This window comes from Papaver somniferum, chromosome 6 (assembly GCF_003573695.1).
Source record: "Papaver somniferum cultivar HN1 chromosome 6, ASM357369v1, whole genome shotgun sequence".
Lineage (NCBI taxonomy): Eukaryota > Viridiplantae > Streptophyta > Magnoliopsida > Ranunculales > Papaveraceae > Papaver > Papaver somniferum.
Genome location: NC_039363.1, coordinates 74,553,104 through 74,566,156, shown reverse-complemented (window position 1 = coordinate 74,566,156; position 13,053 = coordinate 74,553,104). Strand labels below are relative to the sequence as shown.

Below are 13,053 nucleotides of genomic sequence, written 5' to 3'. Positions count from 1 at the left end.
AGATAAGAATTCAAATTAAATGGAGAGGAAGTGTTGTGCAAAGTAGAATTTGCACGTAAAACTATAATACAATATACAAATATGGTGCAAAATACAATTTACTTATCTATTTTCTTAGTAATTATTTAATTATTCATCAATCTGAGGTTGTGTGATTGTTTAAAACTGTTGGGAGGACAAATCTATACGGTAGAAAATGATATGACTCAATGCCAAAAAAAAAATTAGACGCTTTTGTATATGATGGTACTTTTGGTATATCACCGCAAATTTGATACAGAGAGGCAAATTTTAATACTAATCGGACCCATTACTAACATTTTTGAAACATTTTGTAAGACATGCAAGATTTAGGCAAGTATTAATGTTTTTTCTCTAAATTCAACGGGGACAAATTTATAAAACTGCTAAAAACCTAGGGATGAATTTACAATTTGGGGATTCTAGGGAGGACAGTCCTAACGTGGCTCCGCCACTGGAGGTGGTGGTCTACACACGTAAACCATCACATGGTGCACAAACAGTTAATCACGTGAAAAATCGCGCAAAGGAAAATATTACTTTAAAAGATATACTGTATTTAGTCCTTTTTGGCCCATATAAAATTATTGTTTCCTCCTTTGTAAATGTTTCTGTATATCCTATTTTAATAATACATTTAACCACTTTGCAGAACAAACTGGGCATTTTGTTTCTTCTCCCTCCATCCTAGTTTAGAAATCTATATTGAGAAATTTTGTTGTCCCAATTTACTTGTTAGATTTCATATTTTTCCACTTTTTATCCTAATCCACCCCTATGTTGGAATCAAGTCATTATATGGGGAAATGTGTGCACGATCTTAAATACTCCTCTCCATATATCATTTACAGAGATGATACACACACCGAAGGTGTGTACCGCAATGTGCAGCATGGAGGGGGAGCATGTTGGAGAAACTATAAGATAGTCCCACATTGCTAACTCCTTAGCCTAGATCTTAATATATAAGGTGGTGAGCCACTCCACTCATTGCCAATTGATTTTGAGTTGGAAGCCCACACACTTCAAACAATATCTTCTTTCCTATTAAAAAAAAAGAAAAAAAGAAAAGAAAAATCCAATGATGATAGTAACCTAATTCATGGGGATTTAGTAGTCTAATCCGGTGAAAAAACAACCAATTAAACGTCTGAAAAAAAAAGGCCTTCCCCTAAGTTCACAATCCAAAGGGTTAACACCTAATTATAAAGACATAAAGTTTCAGTGTATGCAGAAACAAGCCTGAAAAGAAGTTCTTCACGATCACGGATCTCGCGCTTCTTGGCTCTACGTAGAAGATGTTTCTCAGCCGTCGTTTCCACAGCGTCCCTTGTCCGACGAACTGCTGCCTCCTTTGCTCTATCTCGAGCCGCCCGCATGACTTTCGCTGCATCCAAAGCTTTTTTTGCAGCCTTCAAATTATTAATAGCCCTTTTATCTCTACTTTGAGGACGGCATAGTCCAACAACATCTTCAAGATGTTCTTCAACCGTTTCCCATCTTTTTCTACGAATCTCTGCGAGATATGCCTCCAGACACTACAGCAAAAACAACAATAGATCACATATATTGAATTTGTATTTATTAGGTTCAATTTTGATTTTCAGGTGAAAATGGATTTTCCTATTTTTCTGTTCACTGACATAGTTTTACGTATTCAATTTTTAATATTTTTAGTATTAGGTTTAATTTTGATTTACAGGTGAAAATGGATTATAGATGGTTGTACCACTATTTGTATAGTGTGAATTTGTGAGAAAACTCATTGAAAATATCACCAATTATTCAAGGTAAAGTTTTAAAACCCAACCTACAGATCACAAATTCTAAGGAATAAGTGTTCTTAGATCACGTACAGTAAATATTTGTGACCTTCCTGTTACAAGTAACACTTTTTGTTGCGGAAAAAACTGTGATTTGAAGAATACTCTACAGAATTATATGGGCATTTATCAGACATCCAGAATTTGGGGCACAGTTTTTATGGATGATCCCTGGTTATTTTTGTTGTAGTCAGAACCTGATAACGATACAATGGAAGAGTGGGACAAGAGCAGTTTTGATAAAATGGAAGAATGGGACAAGACTAGTTTAGATATAAATCACAGAGAACGACAAGGTCAATACCTGTTTTTCTGGGACATGTGCTAAACCGGGAAGAGGACCAACTGCAGCTGGAGCAGGATCCGAACGGACACCTGAGCTGGTACAATAAAACGGACTTCTTCGGCAGTACCAGTAGCCTCTTCATATTTCACCTGCTTCAACCTCTCGTTATCTAGCCGGAACCGATGAGAGATTCCAGTATAAACTTTTCCATCATAAAAAGGAAGAGAGATACGTTAATAGCCAGAAGTCGAAGAGAACATGATAACATAAAACAAAAAACAAATGCTTACCTGAAGATGAAGCCATCACCAAACACAATGAAGGTGAAGAGTGGAGACAGTTAAAGGAATGTGTTTATAAATAGTAGGGGTAGGTCTGTCTCTGTATCATATTAGTACCCATCTTAAATGACTGGTAGAATCGAAACGTCAAATGAATATATTGGACGCTTAAAGGCAGAAGGGTCAAAACAGTTCCATATCCTTCCTTCAAATACCGGCGTGAAAACCAACAGACAAGGTCCACGACGTACAATTACAGGGTCATCTTTATTTATTCTTTATGACCTTAATTGACTGTTGCATTGGAGTCGGATGAAACTTTGGTAGACAACGTCTTAAATTTTAGGTGTCACACTCCCTCAGAAATAGGATACTTGCTTAAAATGGTTTTTGCACACAAATTAAGGAAAGTAGAGAGAGGATTTTTTTTTCCAAAATTACCCCTAAACTTGTATATAAGATATATGTCCAGTTTAGGGGTGTAAATTCGGGCAGGCCGGGCCGCCCGATCCAAAAACTAAGACGGGCCGGGCAGGCCAGGCTTAATATTTGTGAGCCCGTAAACAAATTCAGGCCGGACAGGCCGGGTACAAGTAGATAATTTGCTACCCAAAGACCGTCCAAAGCCCGCTTTTTATACGGGCAGGCCAGATCGGGCCGGACAGGCCACTATTTTGATTTTTTTTCTTTAAGTTTAAATTTTCAAATGAACGGTATAAAATACAATATCCTTTCCTTTCCAACATCTCATATCGTAAGTGATAGTATTATTTTATATTTAAATTATACTGACAAATTTTTAATTTTAGCCTATAATAAATAATTAATTAGAGTACAATAAACTTTCTAATAAGAAAATATATTACCATTAATGTTTTTAAAAGGTTAATTATAAGTAAAAAACCAATTATATATTTTATTTTTCTTGACACGAAATTGACAATTATAAAATTGTAACTTTTAAGTCTTTTTAAGAGGATATTAAATGATTAATGGCACATAGAAGGCTTTCAGGCCGGGCACCAGGCCGGGTATCAGGCCGGGCATCATAATTAATCGCAAAGCCCGAGACCGCCCAATAAATTAATCCAGGCCAGGTCGGGTGGTCCATGACGGGCCATAACAGGCTTTGGGCTACTTCGGGTACAGGCGGGCTCGGGCGGATACAGGAAGGCTGAGTATTTTGGGGTATTATTTACACCCCTAGTCCAGTTTTTTGGTTTAGAGAGAGAGAGTTTGTTTTAGTCGGAGAAGAAGGGAATCAAGGATGTATAAAGAGATGAGTATTTAAGATATGCATGGGAAATAGAATTACACAATTCTCAATACTATGACCTGATTCCAACATAGAGGTAAATTAGATAGGATAAAATGGGGAAAAATATGAAACTTAGCAACTAAATTAGAAGAAAGTATGAGGTTGATGATTATATCATCGTGCTTTTTCTTAGTATATAAATCTGGTAAATCTACGTTGTTAATGATGTTTATTTAACTTACTATACAAAAAATTCTATATGGTGAAAATTGTATTTTGCTCCTCATTTGACATGATCAATTATTTGTGCACCATATTTTAAAGTGTAAAAGACGTAATACAAGTGCGACGAAGGAAAATATTAAAATGCGATTTGTTTGGGGTGGGCTGGCTGGGATGGTTGGACCATAGGTGTAACGCAAAAAAAAAAGAAGGAAAAAACCAAAGGTAGGCTATTTAAACAATGTCCCAACATTTAGCGGAAACACTACCTAGTCGGCCATGCATCCCCATCTTGATCTGTATAGTTCCCTAATTATATTCAGAATATATATACAGAAACGTTTGCAAAGGATGCAAAAATGATTTTTTATTTGCAAAGAAGATTGAATGTCATAGTTTTTAAAGTGAATGAAGTGAAAATTGTAGTTTTCACCAGATTTCACCTGATCAATTGTTTGTGCACCATATTTTAAACTTTAAAGTATAAAAGACGTAATACAAGTGCGACTAAGGAGATACTAATGTGCAGTTGCGGTTTGTAAACACCACATTCTGTATGCTCTATTTTTATTCTGCTTGGTGGAATATATATATTTCTAAGGAAGAGAGTCCACTTTATGGCCACTTTTTTGTAAAATGAAGCATAACGCAAATTTGGAATTTGATAAAAAGACTAAAAATCGTTTGGTGGTAATCTTTGGGACCTGAAAAGCCTGAAATGCAGCACCACCACCATAGGACGCATTAACGCTATTATATAAAAAAATTTGATAGCATAGATTTGCCATCAGACCCACGAGAAAGATAAAAACCTAAAACTTAAACTCTTTGCAATTAACCAAGATCGGAAAAAAAAACTCCTAATCTCATTTGTAACTCACTTAAGTAGTTTACGTCACTCTAATATGTGTTTTTTCCAGAGTTGTAGCTTGACAAAAGTCCACGGAGCTACAAAATGATAATGACGTGTGCCTAACCAGATATTCGTGCGACAGGTGAGAGAACGGGGTGTGATTACACGGTGACCCCAATGCTTCATTTCACCTTAAAAAAATATATCCACAAAGTATTAGGTTTATCATAAAGATTAAATCCACCGTCTTTTCCATATATGTTGTCTTACAAAAGTCCACAGAGCTAGAAAATGATGATGATGTGTGCCCTAACCAGTTTATTGTGCGACTTTTGAGAGAATAATTTGCGGTTACCTTGTGAAACCAATGCACCGTTTCACTTTAAAAAAATTTATTCACAAAGTATGAGGTTTATGTAATGGCGCTTCTGCTTATCATCGGAATCAGGTAAATCTATGTTATTATTCATGTTGATTTAAGTGATTACACACAAAATTCTATATGGTTTACTGACATAGTTTCATCATCATATATATTGCTGAATAATTGTATTTAAAATGAAAACAGTTGCATCTCTGCATTCTTTGGTTAACAAAAAACAAAAACATCCAAAGAGGAAAACACAACATCTATCCACTTGACCTTATTCTATCCGCAATGAGGTGAGAAATATTTGCAATTAAACAAGATAGGAAAAAACCAACTAGGAAAACTCCTAGTTCGATTTTTATTGATCATCTTGGAACAGATGTTTATAGAATTCCACTTCATTAATTACTAAGATCAAAAGGAACGTTGCCAAAACTGTGGTGTTTGTTGTATGAATAGAATTTAGTAACTTTGTTTCAATAGATGATGGAATCGAGCTTTGATTGGTAATTGTGATGCTTATGACAACATCAAGATTATAAGCGGTGTGTATGTATATATATATATATATATATACTTTGTGAGTAAAATAAGAAGAACATGTCCAGCTTGTTCTGCATAGTTCCCTAATTATATTCAGAATTTATATACAGAAACGTTTGCAAATAATGCAAAGATGATTTTGAGTTTGCAAAAGAGTAGTTTTTAAAGTGAATGAAGTGAAAATTTTAGTTTTCACTAGATCTCACGTGATTAATTGTTTGTGCACCATATTTTAAAGTATAAAAGACATAATACAAGTGCGACTAAGGAGATATTAATGTGCAATTGCGGTTTGTAAACACCACATTCTGTATTCTCTATTTTTATTCTGCTTTGTGGAATATATATATTTATAAGGAAGAGAGTCTATTTTATGGCCACTTTTTTGTAAAGCATAACGCTGAATTGCAATTTGATAAAAATATTAGAAATGGTTTGGTGGTAGTCTTTGGGACCTGAAAATCCTGAGATGTCCCTCCCTTTTAGTATAATATTATTATAACTCCTTATGTATCGGGGTAAGTTACATACTCGCTATGATAAAGATTAAATCCACAGCCAACGAGGAAAGTAACTATTTTCTTTTGAAACATCCATGCACGTAAGTAGTTCATGACACTCTAAGATGTGTATTTTCCAGAGTTGTAGCATGTAGCTTGACAAAAATATACAGAGCTACAAAATGACCAGATGCATTATTTCGCTTTAAAAAAATATATCCACAAAGTATGAGGTTCATGATTACATCGTCGTGCTTCTGCTTAGTATATTAATCAGGTAAATTTATTTTTTTATTCAAGTTGATTTAATTAAGTTACTATACACAAAATTATACGGTGAAAAGTTTATTTTGCACCACATTTCACGTGATCAATTGTTTGTGTACCATATTTTATAGTATAAAAGACGTAACACAAGAGTGACGGGGGAGAAAAAACAATGATGACGTGTTCCCTCACCAGATTATTGTCCTACAGTTGGGAGTCGGAGGTCCGGTTACGCTGCGAAACCAATGTATAATTTCTCCTTCAAAAATATATTCTCAAAGTATTAGGTTTATGATACATAATCGCTATGATAAAGATCAAATCCTCGGCCAACGAGGAGTGTAATTATTTTATTTTGAAATATCCACTCACTTACATAGTTTACGTCACTCTAAAATGTATGTACCAATCAAGAAGTGTCTTTTCCAGAATGATGATGACCTGTGCCCTCACCAGATAACTGCGTGACCATTGAGAGAATAGGTGCGGTTACAATGCAAAACCAATGCATCACTTCCATTTTAAAAAAAAAAATCCACAAAGTACATATGAGGTTTATGATTACTTAATTGTTATGAGGGAGATTATATCCACAACCAAGGAGGAATAATATTATTTTCTTTTGAAACATCCACCTTACGTCACTCTAATATGTATGTACCAATCAAGATGTGTCTTTTAGCTGTTGTTTCACAAAAGTCCACTGAGCTACATAATGATGATGACGTGTGTCCTAACCAGATTATTGTGGGATGTTTGAGAGAATAATTTGCGGTTATACTTTGAAACCACTGCATCGTTTCACTTAAAAAAAATATAGACACAAAGTATGAAGTTTATGATTACATAATCGCTATGAGAAATATTTTATCCATTGCCAACGAGGAGTCTAATTTATTTGTTTGTTTTTGAAGGAAAAAGGCAATGCCTCGTAATTTTATTTATATGATATTTTGCTTACATCGTGATCAATTACATCATAAAACAGAAAATAACAATTATTATTAAATTTACAGATTTAGGAAACAAAAAACGAAAACTGTACTAAGCTAGTCTGTTGAAGAAATTGACATCATGTTAATGGTTTCAAACCATTTTGTTTCTTGATCTTTTGAATCTTCATCATTGACATCATATATGTACGATTGTTCCATAAAAAAGAAGTAATATGCCCAAATTGATGTCAAAGTTATCAAAATCAGAATTATTTCGCCGAATTAGATCGTCTTCTTTCAAAACATGCTTGATTATATAATGCAGCACCACCACCATAGGACGCCATTAACGCTATTATATAAAAAATCTTGATAGCATAGATTTTCCATCAGACCCACGAGAAAGATAAACACCTAAAACCTAAAATCTTTGCAATTAACTAAGATCGGAAACAAACTCCTAATCTCATTTGTAACTCACTTAAGTAGTTTACGTCACTCTAAGATGTGTCTTTTCTAGAGACGTAGCTTGAAAAAAGACCACGGAGCTACAAAATGATAATGACATGTGCCCTAAACACATCTTTGTGCGACAACTGAGAGAATGAGGTGCGGTTACACTGTGACGCCAATGCATCATTACGCCTTAAAAATATATATCCACAAAGTATTAGGTTTATGATTAGAATTAAATCCACCGCCAATAAGGAGGGTAATATTTTCTTCTGAAAATCCACTCACATAAGTGGTTTGCGTAACTCTTAAATGAATGTACCAATCAAGATGTGTCTTTTCCAGATCTGTTATCTTACAAAAGTCCACGAAGCTAGAAAATGATGATGATGTGTGCCCTGAGCAGATTATTGTGCGACGTTTGAGAGAATAATTTGCAGTTACCTTGTGATTCTTCCATTATCATCATAAATATTGTTTAATAATTGTATTTAAAAGGAAAACAGTTGCATCTATGTCATTCTTTGGTTAACAAAAAACAAAAACATCCAAAAAGGAAAACACGACATCTACCCACTTGACCTTATTCTGCCCGCAATAAGGTCAATAATCTTTGCGGTTAACCAAGATTGGAATCGACCACGACATCTACCCACTTGACCTTATTCTATCCACAATGAGGTGAGAAATCTTTGCAATAACCAAGATTAACAACCAATTAGGAAAACTACTAGTTCCATTTGTATTGATCATCTTGGAACGGATGTTTACAGAATTCCACTTCATTAATTACTAAGATCAAAAGGAACGTTGCCAAAACTGTGGTGTTTGTTGTATGAATAGAATTTAGTAACTTTCTTTCAAAAGATGATGAAATCGAGCTTTCATTAGTAATTGTGGTGCTTATGATAACATCAACATTATAAGATGTGTGTATGTATATATATACTTTGTGAGTAAAATCGGAAGAACATGTCCATCTTGTTCTGCATAGTTCCCTAATTATATTCAGAATATATATACAGAAATGTTTGCAAAGAATGCAAAGATGATTTTGTATATGCAAAGGAGTAGTTTCTAAAGTGAATGAAGTGAAAATTGTAGTTTTCACCAGATTTCACGTGATCAATTGTTTGTACACCATATTTTAAAGTATAAAAGACGTAATACAAGTATGACTAAGGAAATATTATTGTGTGATTACGGTTTGTAAACACCACATTCTGTATGCTCTATTTTATTCTGTTTGGTGGAATATATATATATTTCTAAGGAATAGAGTCCATTTTATGGCCACTTTTTTGTAAAATGAAGCATAACGCTGATTTGCAATATGATAAAAAGATTAGAAATGGTTTGGTGGTAGTATTTGGGACCTGAAAATCCTGAGATGTCCCTCCCTTTTAGTATAATAATTATTATAACTCCTTACGTATCATATTTTTTCAGGGGTGAGTTACATAATCGCTATGATAAAGATTAAATCCACAGACAACGAGGAAAGTAACTATTTTCTTTTGAAACATCCACACATGTAAGTAGTTTATGACAATCTAAGATGTGTATTTCCCAGAGTTGTAGCATGTAGCTTGACAAAAGTCCACAGAGCTACAAAATGATGATGACATGTGCTCTTACCAGATACATCATTTCGCTTTAAAAAAATATATCTACAAAGTATGAGGTTCATGATTATATCGTCACGCTTCTGCTTAGTATATTAATCAGGTAAATTTATGTTTTTATTCAAGTTGATTTAATTAAGTTATTATACACAAAATTATACGGTGAAAAGTTTATTTTGCCCACATTTCACGTGATCAATTGTTTGTGCACCATATTTTAGAGTATAAAAGACGTAACACAAGAGTGACGGGGGAGAAAAACGATGATGACGTGTGCCCTTACCAGATTATTGTCCTACAGTTGGGAGTCGGAGTTCCGGTTACGCTGCGAAACCAATGTATGATTTCACCTTCAAAAATATATCCTCAACGTATTAGGTTTATGATCATAATCGCTATGATAAAGATCAAATCCTCGGCCAACGAGGAGTGTAATTATTTTATTTTGAAACATCCACTCACTTACATAGTTTACGTCACTCTAAAATGTATGTACCAATCAAGAAGTGTCTTTTCCAGAATGATGATGACCTGTGTCCTCACCAGATAACTGCGTGACCATTGACAGAATAGGGTGCGGTTACAATGCAAAACCAATGCATCACTTCGTTTTAAAAAAAATATCCACAAAGTACATATGATGTTTATGATTATTTAATCGTTATGAGAAAGATTATTTCCACAACGAAGGAGGAGTAATATTATTTTCTTTTGAAACATCCACTTTACGTCACTCTAGTATGTATGTATCAATCAAGATGTGTCTTTTAGTTGTTGTTTCACAAAAGTCCACGGAGCTACATAATGATGATGACGTGTGGTGTGTGCTAACCAGATATTGTAGGATGTTTGAGAGAATAGTTTGCGATTAAACTTTGAAACCACTGCATCGTTTCACTTTAAAAAAATATAGCCACAAAGTATGAGCTTATGATTACATAATCGCTATGAGAAAGATTTTATCCACTGTCAACGAGGAGTCTAATTTATTTGTTTGTGTTTGAAGGAAAAAGGCAATGCCTCGTAATTTTATTTATATGATATTTTACTTATATCGTGATCAATTACATCATAAAACAGAAAATAACAATTAGTATTAAATTTACAGATTTAAGAAACAAAAAACGAAAACTGTACTAAGCTTGTATGCTGAAGAAATTGACATCCTGTTAATGATTCCAAACTGGTTTGTTTCTTGATCTTTTGAATCTTCATCATTGACATCATATATGTACGATGGTTCCATAAAAAAGAAGTAATATGCCCAAATTGATGTCAAAGTTATCAAAATCAGAATTATTTCGCCGAATTAGATCGTCTTCTTTCAAAACATGCTTGATTATATAATGCAGCACCACCACCATAGGACGCCATTAACTTTATTATATAAAAAATCTTGATAGCATAGATTTGCCACCAGACCCACGAGAAAGATAAAAACCTAAAACCTAAAACCTAAAATCTTTGCAATTTACCAAGATCGAAAACAAACTCCTAATCCCATTTGTAACTCACTTAAGTATTTTACGTCACTCTAAGATGTGTCTTTTCCAGAGCTGTAGCTTGACAAAAGTCCACGGAGCTATAAAATGATAATGACCTGTGCCCTAACCACATCTTTGTGCGACAGGAGAGAGAATGAGGTGCGGTTACTTGGTGGCCTCAATGTATCATTTCGCCTTAAAAATATATATCCACGAAGTATTGGGTTTATATATTGGGTTTATAATAAAGATTAAATCCACCTCCGTCGAGGAGTGTAATATTTTCTTCTGATAAATCCATTCACATAAGTGGTTTACGTAACTCTTAAATGAATGTGCCAATCAAGATGTGTCTTTTCCAGATCTGTTGTTTTACAAAAGTCCATGGAGCTAGAAAATGATGATGATGTATGCCCTGAGCAGATTATTGTGTGACGTTTGAGAAAATAATTTGCGGTTACCTTGTGAAACCAATGCATCGTTTCACTTTAAAAAGATATATCCACAAAGTATGAGGTTTATGTAATAGCGCTTCTGCTTAGCATCGAATCAGGTAAATCTATGTTATTATTCATTTTGATTAAAGATACTATATGCAAAATTCTATACGGTTTACTGAAATAGTTTCATCATCGTCATTCTTCCATTATCATCATAAATATTGTTGAATGTATTTAAAAGGAAAACAGTTGCATCTCTGTCATTCTTTGGTTAACGAAAAACAAAAACATCCAAAAAGGAAAACACGACATCTTCCCACTTGACCTTATTCTGCCGCAATGAGGTCAGTAATCTTTGCGGTTAACCAAGATTGGAATCAACCACGACATCTGCCCACTTGACCTAATTTTGGCCGCAATGAGGTGAGAAATCTTTGCAATTAAACAAGATTAACAACCAACTAAGAAAACTACTAGTTTCATTTGTATTGATCATCTTGGAACGGATGTTTACAGAATTCTACTTCATTAATTACTAAGATCAAAAGGAACTTTGCCAAAACTGTGGTGTTTGTTGTCTGAATAGAATTTAGTAACTTTCTTTCAAAAAATGATGAAATCGATCTTTCATTGGTAATTGTGGTGCTTATGATAACATCAACATTATAAGTTGTGTGTATGTATATATATATATACTTTGTGAGTAAAATAGGAAGAACATGTCCAGCTTGTTCTGCATAGTTCCCTAATTAAATTCAGAATATATATATACAGAAACGTTTGCAAAGATTGCGAAGATGATTTTGTATATGCAAAGAAGTAGTTTTTAAAGTGAATGAAGTGAAAATTGTAGTTTTCACCAGATTTCACGTGATCAATTGTTTGTGCACCATATTTTAAAGTATAAAAGACGTAATACAAGTGCGACTAAGGACATATTATTGTGCGATTGCGGTTTGTAAACACCACATTCTGTATGCTCTATGTTATTCTGTTTGGTGGAATATATATATTTCTAAGGAATATAGTCCATTTTATGGCCACTTTTTTAAAAAATGACGCATAACGCTGATTTGTAATTTCATAAAAAGATTAGAAATGGTTTGGTGGTAGTTCCTCCCATCTACCAGTTAACTCACACAACTTCTATTCTTTTTCTGTTTTCTTTGGTTGCTTTTAAGAAATTAGTTTTTTCGCGCACACTTCGATACACATTTTGGACAAGTTAAAGCAAGATAAAGAGGTTCAGATTTATCTAGCGAGAATATAAATCAATGGTTTTGGTTCAACTTAAAAACATTATAAATGTTTAATTCATTAAGTGTCTCATTAATTGCTCATAATGAATCATTTTATAATTTTTTCATTATAAATGTCCTCTTAATTAATGTAATGTTGATTGAGGAGAATCAGAGGTGAAGGAAGGAGACGTAGAGACAAGAAGAAGAACCATCATATTAGAGAGATTAGTAGTTCTATTACATAGGTTACAATATACACATATAAAGGGGTAACTGGATGAACCGCACATCCATGGGCATGGGCCCTTTAACACTCCCCCTTGTGCGGTTCAATAATGGAACTCCAGATATAGTGCTTCACATATAGTGCTTTGAATGTAGGTCTTCAAATGTCATCCTCTCCTTGAAAACTTGTGCCGGAATCAATTTCCTCATTAAAACTTTGACAAGG

The 13,053-nt window shown here is 34.0% G+C and overlaps 1 long non-coding RNA gene across 1 annotated transcript; it reads right to left on the bottom strand.

Moving 5' to 3' along the window:
• Nucleotides 1-1,528: 1,528 nt before the first annotated feature.
• On the bottom strand, nucleotides 1,529-2,431 carry LOC113290312. The gene is made up of 3 exons (XR_003331588.1): nucleotides 2,421-2,431; nucleotides 2,149-2,332; nucleotides 1,529-1,559 (listed from the first exon to the last, which is right to left on the bottom strand). It is a non-coding gene; the product is annotated as an uncharacterized LOC113290312 (long non-coding RNA).
• Nucleotides 2,432-13,053: the final 10,622 nt, after the last annotated feature.